Here is an 11,535-nt window from a genome sequence, read left to right on the forward strand (position 1 = left end):
CTTTATCTCATTAACTTGATCCTCAATCTCTTATATCATTTCTTCTGCTTGATTCGGCTATTGATACTTGTATATGCTTCACGAAGTTCTCCTGCTGTGTTTTTCAACTCCATCAGGTCATTTATGTTCTTCTCTAAACTGGTTATTCCAGTTAGTGTATAAATGGTGTATAGAGATCCATCTCTTCTTCTGTGCTAGTAGCCATCTCCAAACCATTATAAAGAGATATCCCTGTGTGCCAAAGTTCCAAGAAAAAATTACATCAGGTAACTTGACTCCTCAAATAAGCTCTGTTTGGATTTTAATTAACAGAATCTTAATTCTCTCCTATATTTACCAGTACTATCAGAGTTTTGTTTGGGGGACTCTTTGCTCCCTTTTCGTCATAAGACCTTTACTCAGAGGCCTCCCAAACAATTCCTTTAGAAGACAATCTTGGTGTGTTTTGGGTCCTTCTTGGGAAATCTGTCATCTCCCTTTCCACTTTAACACTAACTCCACCTCTGGGCAGACACTTCATGTTTTTGTGTTGCACTAGAACACATTTTTTTTAGCATGGAGATTTATTTAAGGCTACAAACTTTACAAGTTGGTTCCATTAAACAATGACTACAAGGCACAAGTTTATCAAATGGCATGAATCAAACACTTGCACATTTCAAAAGAATACAGTTTACATTCATCTCTAAATATAAGAAAATATTATCTGGTTTCCAACTGCTTTCAATAGTGGTGTGAAGTTTGAATACTTTTACTGTGTAGACATCAAATATTTTGTTTAAATATTAAACATTAAATCTTTTCCTGACTATCCAAACAGAAAGAGAAAGCAGGAAGAGGCCAAAGAAGCAACAATTAATAGACTTGTGACTTCTACGCCATCTGTAGAATGGTGTAGAACATTTAATAGACCAGTTAATAGACTTGTGACTTCTATGCCATCTGTAAAAATGGGAGACATTTCAGTAAGGGTTTCAAAAATGCCTGGAATGTAGTTTCTAAAAATTCACCTTTATGTGACATAAAACATTTTTTTTCTACAAATGGTATCTCATGCCTGCTTACAAAGGGGGAAGAAACCCAGAAAACAAAACAAAACTGGGGTGGCATCCTGTTGTGTGAAGGGAGGGCCAGTATTATACCATAGCACTCATTTAATAACCTATAGTTAATATTCTGTAGCAGTAAAGGAATTGTAATTTTACTTTGCCCTGTGAGACCCTGTCACACAGAAGAGCTCTGCCTGAGAAACTAAAAATTTCAAACCTGGCTATCCTCAAAGGACACCTGGAACCTGGCTTAGTACTCAAGAAGATGAAGGCTTTCTGCTAGCAGGAAGCAATTGTCCACTACCATTTAGGCCTACTGCACAATAGTCTAAGCACCAATCAAATTGGCTATGTCAGTAAACCTTAATGTCATTGCTCCTACATTTTCAATTTCACTGTTCTCTAAATTAACATTTTAAAACAACTTGCTACTACAAGTATAACTTTTTTTTAATTACTAAAGTTATCAATACTGGGTTTAAGCTGACAAAGCATTCCTTAGGATGCGCTAAAGGATGCTTATCCCATCCGTAATTTGCACTTGGATTACCTCATAATCTTTTAGCTATCATTCAAAGTTAATTAATTTGTAAACATTACTGAATAACTGGACTTATTAATTATGCATGGGAAACCAAGGAGCAACAGTGGCACAAGGCAAAAAGCCTTGAAGGAAAAACTTTTTCTCTGTATTTTCATTGCATTTTCAGAGGCAAAGAGGAGAGCCACATGCTATTGGCTATTTATTCAACAGAGCTCTATTGAATTGACAACTAATTTACAAGTTTCAGGGCCTTTATTAAATTTCTTAGCAACAGGCTTAAGCTACTGCTGTCTTCCCTCCTTCTCCCCCATTATATATAGTCACCACTATAAACAGCTTGTATCTACAGACGAAACTGTGACTTAACTGTCAGGGTACAGTTGTAGTAGGAGCATCCTTCTTTCTTAGTCATCCTTTTTAATTCAAGGAGAATATTCTCTAAGTGTCTGAATAGTCTAGACAATGTGACATATGATTTAAGTCACCCTTACACATACAGCTTCTATACTTACCTTTGAAGAGATTGTAATCCAACATTTCTTTAATAAGTCCCACTGAAAACTGTGTTTCCTTTGAGACAAACTTTCTTGGCAAAAAGTCGAATTCAATAAATGTCTACCCAAAATGAGAGTCCCACCCCAAATCACAGGTGGAGATATTATTACACCCGTTTCATAAAACTTGCAAGTCCCTATACTATGCAAATAGGCTCATAAATGAACACAGGAGTCTCCTAACATTTGACAACTTTAGTGTATAAATTGGTTTCTAGAGTTCCATCTCTGCTTCTGTGCTAGAAGCTGTCTCCAAACCATTATAAGGAGACATCCCTGTGTGCCAAAGTTCCAAGAACAGTTCAGTTATCTGAGAGAAGGCAATGCCAGCAGCTGCATGCTTAGCTTGGCTCTCTCCTGTATAGTTCTTAGCATTAGAGGATGGCTTTGGCTTATTGGGAAGGAGTTCAGTGAGGGGTTTCTAGAAAACAAGCTCCATGGAAGGATGGCTCATAGACTCAATATTTTTTTGTAACGTTCATCAAATTCCTTCTTCAAACCTGTTTTCATAGTATCAGAAAGGAGGAGGTGGTTAACATTTCTGTGAGCTTCAACTTCATCAGTTATCCTGTCTTCAATCTCCTGAAGCTTACTTCAGGCAACTTCACACTGGTTCTCCAGTCCTGTGATCTATTTCTTCACAAATAGAATCTAATATTCCCGGTAGAGAAAGTCCACTAGTGCATGGATTTACTCCACACTCCACACCCCTCTACATCTTGGCATGCACAAAGAATTCAGTCATGACCAGCAGAGAGCTCTGCTTCAATTATCTTTTTTTCCTTTTTTTTTTTTTTTTTTTTTTTTAAAGCAGGCAATCCTCCTCCTGCTGCTCCTCTAGCTTGTGTTTCTTTTTACAATGAATGGAAAAATGTCGTGCACTGTTCTCCCGCTGAGGCTGCCTGGGACTGCTCGTGGTCCTCGCCATGGTGCCAGCTGGGCGCTGTCTGCCCCCAGGTGGAAAAACCCGCTAGGGAAGGCAAGCGGGCTGCTGCAGGAAGTTCAAACTGCAGCTCAGGGGCAGGCTGCTGAAAGGCTAGAGGAGCACAGCCATGGCCATGGGAAGGTAGCTGCAGCCACAGCAACTGCTGAGAGGCGCCCGCCTCTGAGCCTACTCTGGACCCTATGTCACGCCTTCAAGCGCTAGTCCTGCCTCTTATCCGCCATCTTAATCTGAGCTCACAAATGAATTTTAAAATAGTTTTTCCTAGTTCTATGAAGAATGTCGTTGGTAGTTTGATAGTAATAGCATTGAATCCTGAAACTGCTTTTGGCAATTTGACCATTCTAATGATAATCATTTTTCCTATCCATGAGCATGAAATGTTTTTCCATTTGTTTGTGTCATCTCACTCTCTCTCTCTTTTTTTTTTTTTTTTTTTTTAGCAGTGTTTTGCATTCTCTTTGTAGAGATCTTTCACCTTTCTGGTTAGTCGTGTTCCTAGTTATTTCATATTTTTTTGTAGCAGTTGTGACTGGGATTGCATTCTTGATTTACCTCTGAGCTTTACCATTGTTGGTGTGTAAGGAATTCTAGTGATTTTTTTTTTTATGGGGATGGAGTCCCGCTCTGTTGCCCATGCTGGAGTGCAGTGACATGATTGCGGTCCACTGTAACTCCACCTGCCGGCTTCAAGTGATTCTCCTGTCTCATTCTCCCACGTAGATGATCCTACAGGCATGCGCCACTACACCTGGCTAATTTTTATATTTTTAGTAGAGGCAGCATTTTTCCATGTTGGCCAGGGTAGGGTGGTCTCGAACTCCTGGCCTCAAGTGATCCACCTGCCTCAGCCTCCCAATTTGCTGGGATTACAGGTGTGAGCCACCGCATTTGGCCTGTGATTTTTTGTACATTGATTTTTTATCCTGAGACTTTGCTTAAGTTGTTTTTCAGCTTTAGGAGCTTTTGGGTTGAGACCACAAGGTTTTCTAGATGTAGGATTATGTCATCTGGACACAGGAGTAGGTTGACTTCCTGTCTCCCTATTTGGATTTTTTTTTAAATTCCTCTTACCTAATTGCTCTGCTGAGGACTTCCAATACTATGTTGAATAGAATTGATGAGAGAGGGCACCTTTGTTTTGCACCAGTTTCCAAGGAGAATGCTTTCAGCTTTGTCCCATTCTTTATGATGTTGGCTCTGGGTCTGTCATACATGGCTGTCATTATTTTGAGGCATGTTTCTTCAATACCTAATTTATTGAGAATTTTAAGCCTGAAGGGGTGTTTAGTTTTATTAAAAAGCTTTTCTACAGCTATTGAGATAATTTGTTTTTTGTTTTGTTTATATAATGAATCACATTTTTAAAAATTATACTTTAAGTTCTATGGTACATATGCACAATGTGCAGGTTTGTTACATATGCTGTGTTGGTGTACTGCACCCATTAACTCATCATTGACATTAGATATATCTCCTAATGCTATCCCTCCCCGCTTCCCCCACCCCACAACAGGCCCCGATGTGTGATGTTCCCCTTCCTGTGTCCAAGTGTTCTCATTGTTTAATTCCCACCTATGAGCGAGAACATGCGGTGTTTGGTCTTTTCTCCTTGCGATAGTTTGCTGAGAATGATAGTTTCCAGCTTCATCCATGTTCCTACAAAGGACATGAACTCATCCTTTTTCTTTTTCTTTTTTATTTTTTGTAGAAACTGACAAAAAGTATATTGACAATAAAGGCATAAAGATAATTCCCATGCTTTCCTGAAGTAAAAATACTTTAAAATATTAGACAATATATTCAAGAAACAAAGCCATTGTTTAAAGGGATATTTTTTACCTAAATTATATCATAGGTTTTGTAAGAATTTTATATTGTTGTAAGTACATTGCATACATTTCTTAAATTTGTATTATACTAGATGTGACATTTTTGTTTTGTTGAATACACATTGGATTGTGATTTTTACATAATGCAACATGTTCAGTATTCTTTAGCAAAACACCATGTCAGTTATAAATTAAATAACCAGTAACAACAGGATTTAATTATAAAAATACATTTGAAAAATGCTGAGTATATTGTTTTTTTTTTTTTTTTTTTTTTTTTTTTTTTTTTTTTTTTTTTTTTTGAGATGGAGTCTCGCTCTGCCGCCAGGGCTGGAGTGCAGTGGCCGGATCTCAGCTCACTTCAGCTCACTGCAAGGTCCACCTCCCGGGTTCACGCCATTCTCCTGCCTCAGCCTCCCGAGTAGCTGGGACTACAGGTGCCCGCCACCACACCCGGCTAGTTTTTATTTGTATTTTTTAGTAGAGACGGGGTTTCACCGTGTTAGCCAGGATAGTCTCGATCTCCTGACCTCGTGATCCACCCATTTCGGCCTCCCAAAGTGCTGGGATATAGTGTATTTCTTATTATAATACTTTAAGTTCTAGGGTATATATGCACAATGTGCAGGTTTGTTACATATGCCGTGATGGTATACTGCACCCATTAACTCGTCATTGACATTAGGTATATCTCCTAATGCTATCCCTCCCCGCTTCCCCCACCCCACAACAGGTCCCGATGTGTGATGTTCCCCTTCCTGTGTCCAAGTGTTCTCATTGTTTAATTCCCACCTATGAGTGAGAACATGTGGTGTTTGTTTTTTCACCTTGCGATAGTTTGCTGAGAATGATGGTTTCCAGCTTCATCCATGTTCCTACAAAGGACATGAACTCATCCTTTTTCTTTTTCTTTTTCTTTTTTATTTTTGGAAACTGACAAAAAGTATATTGGCAAAAAAGGCATAGAGATAATTCCCATGATTTCCTGAAGTAAAAATACTTTAAAATATTAGACAATATATTCAAGAAACGAAGCCATTGTTTAAAGGAATATTTTTAACCTAAATTATATCATAGGTTTTGTAAGAATTTTATTTATATTGTAGTAAGTACTTTGCATACATTTCTTAAATTTGTATTATACTAGATGTGACATTTCTGTTTTGTTGAATACACATTGGATTGTGATTTTTATGTAATGCAAAATGTTCAATATTCTTCAGCAAAACACCATATCAGTTATAAACTAAATAACCAGTAGCAACAGGATTTAATTATAAAAATGCATTTGAAAAATGCTGAGTATATTGTATTTTTTATTATATTACTTTAAGTTTTAGGGTACATGTGCACAACGTGCAGGTTTTTATGGCTGCGTAGTATTCCATGGTGTATATGTGCCACATTTTCTTAATGCTGTCTATCATTGATGGACATTTGGGTTGGTTCCAAGTCTTTGCTATTGTGAATAGTGCCACAATAAACATACCTGTGAATGTGTCTTTATAGCAGCATGATTTATAATCCTTTGGGTATATACCCAGTAATGGGATGGCTGGGTCAAATGGTATTTCCAGTTCTAGATCCTGGAGGAATCGCCACACTGTTTTCCAAAATAGTTGAACTAGTTTACAGTCCCACCAACAGTGTAAAAGTGTTCCTATTTCTCCACATCCTCTCCAGCACCTGTTTTTTCCTGACTTTTTAATGATTGCCATTCTAACTGGTGTGAGATGGTATCTCATTGTGGTTTTGGTTTGCATTTCTCTGATGGCCAGTGATGATGAGCATTTTTTCATGTGTCTGTTGGCTGCATAAATGTCTTCTTTTGATAAGTGTCTGTTCATATCCTTCGCCCACTTTTTGATGGAGTTGTTTGTTTTTTCTTGTAAATGTGTTTGAGTTCTTCATAGATTCTGGATATTAGCCCTTTGTCAGATGAGTAGATTGAAAAAATTGCCTCCCATTCTGTAGGTTGCCTGTTCACTCTGATGGTAGTTTCTTTTGCTGTGCAGAAGCTCTTTAGTTTCATTAGATCCCATTTGTCAATTTTGGCTTTTGTTGCCATTGCTTTTGGTGTTGTAGACATGAAGTCCTTGCCCATGCATATGTCCTGAATGGTATTGCCTAGGTTTTCTTCTAGGGTTTTTATGGTTTTAGGTCTAACATTTAAGTCTTTAATCCATCTTGAATTAATGTTTGTATAAGGTGTAAGGAAGGGATCCAGTTCTACTTTTCTACATATGGCTAGCCAGTTTTCCCAGCACCATTTATTAAATAGGGAATCCTTTCCCCATTTCTTGTTTTTGTCAGGTTTGTCAAAGATCAGATGGTTGTAGATGTGTGGTGTTATTTCTGAGGGCTCTGTTCTGTTCCATTGGTCTATATCTCTGTTGTGGTACCAGTACCATGCTGTTTTGGTTACTGTAGTGTTGTAGTATAGTTTGAAGTCAGGTAGTATGATGCCTCCAGCTTTGTTCTTTGGCTTAGGATTGTCTTAGCAATGCTGGCTCTTTTTTGCTTCCATGTGAACTTTAAAGTAGTTTCTTCTTATTCTGTGAAGAAAGTCATTGGTAGCTTGATGAGAATGACATTGAATCTATAAATTACCTTAGGCAATATGGCCATTTTCACAGTATCAATAAATCACATTTTTTGATTTGTGTATTTTGAACTAATTTTGAATCCTATGAATAAAATGTACTTGATCTTGGTGAATAAGTTTTTTAATATGCTACCAGCTTCAATTTGTCAGTATTTTCTTGAGGATACTTGCATCAATTTTCATCAAGTATATTGACCTGGGTGGTTTTTTTGTTGTTGTTGTTTTCCTGCTAGGTTTTGATGTCAGGATCATGAAATGATTTAGGGAGAAGTCTTTTCTTTGTTGTTTTGGTTTTTTGCTTTTGTTTTTGTTTTTGTTTTCTTTTTTGAATAGTTTCAGCTGGAATGATACCAGCTCCTCTTTGTATATCTGTTAGTATTTAGTTGTGAATCCATCTGGTCTTGTGCCTTTTTAAATTGGTATGCTATTTATTAGTGATTCACTTTTGGTGCTCATTATTAGTCTGTTCAGAGATTGAATTCTTTCCTGGTTTCATCTTGGGAGTGTGTATATCTCCAGGAATTCATCTATCTTTTTCTATATCTTTTTATTTGTATGCATTGTGGGTTATTATACTGTCTAGTGTTTATTCATATTTTTGTGGGGTTTGTGGTAATATCCATTTTGTAATTTTTAATAGTGTGTATTTAGATCTTCTCTCCCTATTTCTTTATTCTAGCTAGTTATGCACTTATTTTATTATTTTATGTCGAAAAGCCACATCCTTGAGTTAATTTTTGAATGCTTTTTCATGTCTCTCTCTTCTTCAGTTCTGATTTTGGTTATTTCTTGTGTTCTGCTACCTTTGGGGTTGGCTTTTTCTTGGTTCTCTAGTTCTTCCAGTTGTGATGTTAAGTTGTTAAATTGAGATCTTTCTAACTTTTTGATATGGGCATTTGGTGCTATAATTTAACAGTGCCTTTGCTGAGTTCTAGAGATTCTGGGATGTTGTATCTTTATTCTCAATAGTCTGAAGAAACGTTTTGATTTCTGTTTTAATTTCATTAGTTATCGAAAAGTCATTCAGGCGCAGTTTATTCCATTTTCATGTAATTGTATGGTTTTGAGTGTTTTTTTTAGTCCTGGTTTTTTATTTGTTTGTGCCGTGGTCTGAGAGATGGGTTGTTATTATTTCTGTTCTTTTGCATTTGTTTAGGATGTTTAAAATTATGATTATGTGATTGATTTTAGAGTATTTGTTATATGGACATAGAAGAATGAATTTATTGTGTTTGAGGGCAGAGTTTCGTTGATACCTATCAGGTCCAGTTAAGCTAGTCCTGAATTTAGGTCCTGAATATCTTTGTTAATTTTCTGCCTTGATGATCTTTCTAATATGGTGAGCGGGGTGTTAAAGTCTCCCACTCTTACTGTGTGTGAATCTACATCTCTTTGAAGGTCTCTAAGATCTTGCTTTATGGTTCAGAGTACTCCTATGCTTGGTGCATATATATTTATAATAGGTCTTCTTGTTTCATTGAACCCTTTACCATCACATAATGCTCTTCTTTGTCCTTTTTGGTGTTTGTTGGTTTAAAGTCTGTTTTGCCTGAAATTAGGATTGCATTTCCTGCTTTCTTTTGTTTTCCATTTCCTTGGTAGATTTTTCTGCATCCCTTTAAGTCTATGTGTGTGATTTCATTTGAGATAGGTTTCTTGAAGACAGCTTGCCAATGGGTCTTGGCATTTAATCCACCTTACTACTCTGTGCCTTTTAATTGGGGCATTTGGCCTGTTTACCTTCAAGGTTGATATTGATATGTATAAATTTGATCTTGTCAACATGATACTAGCTGGCTAATTTTCAGACTTGTTTATGTGGTTGCTTTATATTGTTACTGGCCTCTGTATTTCAGTATGTTTTCGTAGTGGTTGGTAATGGGCTTTCTTTTCCATATTTAGTGCCTTTTTCAGGAGCTCTTTTAAGGTGTGTTTGATGGTAACAAATTTTCTTAGCATTTGCTCGTCTGAAAATTATCTTACTTTCTTTTTGCTTATGAAGCTTAGTTTGGTCATATATGAAATTCTGTGTTGGATTTTATTTTCTTTAAGAATGTTGAATATTGGCTTTCCAGTAGGGTTTCTGCTGAGAAGTTCACTGTTTTTTCTGATTGGCTTCCCTTTGTAGGTGACCTGACCTTGTTTTCTAGCTGCCTTTAACATTTTTACTTTTATTTTGTGTTTGGATAATCTGATGATTATGTTGCTTGAGGATGATCTTCAGAAGTATTTTACTGGAATTCTCTGCATTTTTCAATTTGCATTTTGGCCTCTCTAGCTAGGTTGAAGAAGTTCTCATGGATGACAATCTGAAATATGTTTTCCAAGTTGCTTCCACTCTCTCCATCTTTTTCAGGGACTTCAGTGAAATATTTGGTCTCTTTACATAATCACTTATTTGTCAGAGATATGTTTACTTGTTCATTCTTTTAAATTTTTTTTCTCTCTTCTTGTCTGGCTGTCTTATTTCAGAAAGCCTGTCTTCAAGCTCTGAGATTTTTTCCTCCACTTGGTCTATTTTCCTATTAATACTTGTGATTGCATTATGAATTTTTTGTAGTGTGATTTTCAGCTCTATGAGTTCAGTTACATTTGTTTCTATAGTGGCTATTTTGTCTTTCAGCTCTTATAGTATTTTACTTTGATTCTTAGCTGATATAGATTGGGTTTTGATGTACTCCTGCATCTCGATGATCTTCCTTTTTATTCATATTGTGAATTTTATTTCTGTCATTTCAGCCATCACCCCTGTTCAGAACCTTTGCTGGAGAGATGGTGCAGTCATTTTGAGGACCAAGGCACTCTGGCCTTGTGAGTTGTCAGGGTTCTTGTGCTGGTTTTCTCATCTCTATGGGTTTATGGTTTTTTTATTTTTTAAATTTTTGGTCAAAGTTGCTGAACTTGGAATTTTTTTTCTTGTATTTTATTTATGCCCTTTATGGTTTGATTGTGGTATGAAGTCACTTAAGCCAAATGGCTTCATTTCTGGAAGATTTTAGGAGACCAACACTCTACCTTGAATTCTTATACCATTTGCTCTTACTCTGGGGGCCTTGTATCAGGCCCCAACGTTGTTCTCTGTCTTTCTGATGTTTGAAATTCACTGCACTGAGGGGCCAAGGTGCTCTCCAACAGCTGGTCACTAGACTCTGATGGGTGGTGTCAGCCAAAGTGTTTTGTAATGTGGTTGCCAAAGAATCTGTTCGTTTTTGCATGTGCCAGCAACAGCAGCAGTCTGGCAGGGTACACACTTGTCACCTGTGGCAGGGTGGTAATAGGCACTTTGGGGACTGCCTGCTTGTGAGTGTTCATCACAGTGGTGAAGGCAATTAGGCTTGGGGCCAAGGGGTCCTTGTTTGCAAGGGTAATGATGTTAGTGGTGTTGGCATGGGGGTGGAGCTCTAGGGGGTATAGGTCTGTGTGCATTCTTTTTGTGCCACAGATATGGGTGGTTGCTCAAGATGGAGAATTCCTTGTTCTTTATGCTTAGTTTTTCTCCTGCAACAGTGTTGGTGCAAGGATGGGGCTTGCTGATTCTGTGCCTGCCAAGACTCTGACTGCAATGGTGGTTTGTGGGGAGAGGGCAGTGGTCTGTATATTTGCTGTAGCAGTGGAAGGGCAGGGTACATGCATAGGGGTGCATTGACAGGTCAGGAAAGCAAACATGCCCCTGTACACACTTGTAATCAAAGTGATGTGTGGGGTTGCTGTTGGCCCATGGAAGCTGCGTTGTGGGGAGGTAGCAGAAAGACTCCTGTGTGGCCATGGGGGCAGCACTGTTGGAGCTCTCCATCAGTCAGAAACGTCTCACCAGCACAGAAGCCATGATACAGGTCCTCAGGGCACTCAAGGCTACTTTGCACAAGTATGACTAGGCTGGGGCCAACTGGAGAGGCCAGGAAATTAAGGGATGCTGATGTCAGACCAGCCCCATCTGGTGGACAAGAATACCCTGCAGAGTTAAGGTTTAATAGTTCCTCTAAGGGTAACGTCTCCTATGGGAGCAAG

At 37.9% G+C, this 11,535-nt stretch overlaps 1 pseudogene; it reads right to left on the bottom strand.

Moving 5' to 3' along the window:
• Positions 1 to 2,361: 2,361 nt before the first annotated feature.
• Positions 2,362 to 3,201, bottom strand: LOC117078009 (annotated as a pseudogene).
• Positions 3,202 to 11,535: the final 8,334 nt, after the last annotated feature.

The sequence above is a fragment of the Trachypithecus francoisi genome, unplaced genomic scaffold, assembly GCF_009764315.1.
Source record: "Trachypithecus francoisi isolate TF-2019V2 unplaced genomic scaffold, Tfra_2.0 Lachesis_group6, whole genome shotgun sequence".
Lineage (NCBI taxonomy): Eukaryota > Metazoa > Chordata > Mammalia > Primates > Cercopithecidae > Trachypithecus > Trachypithecus francoisi.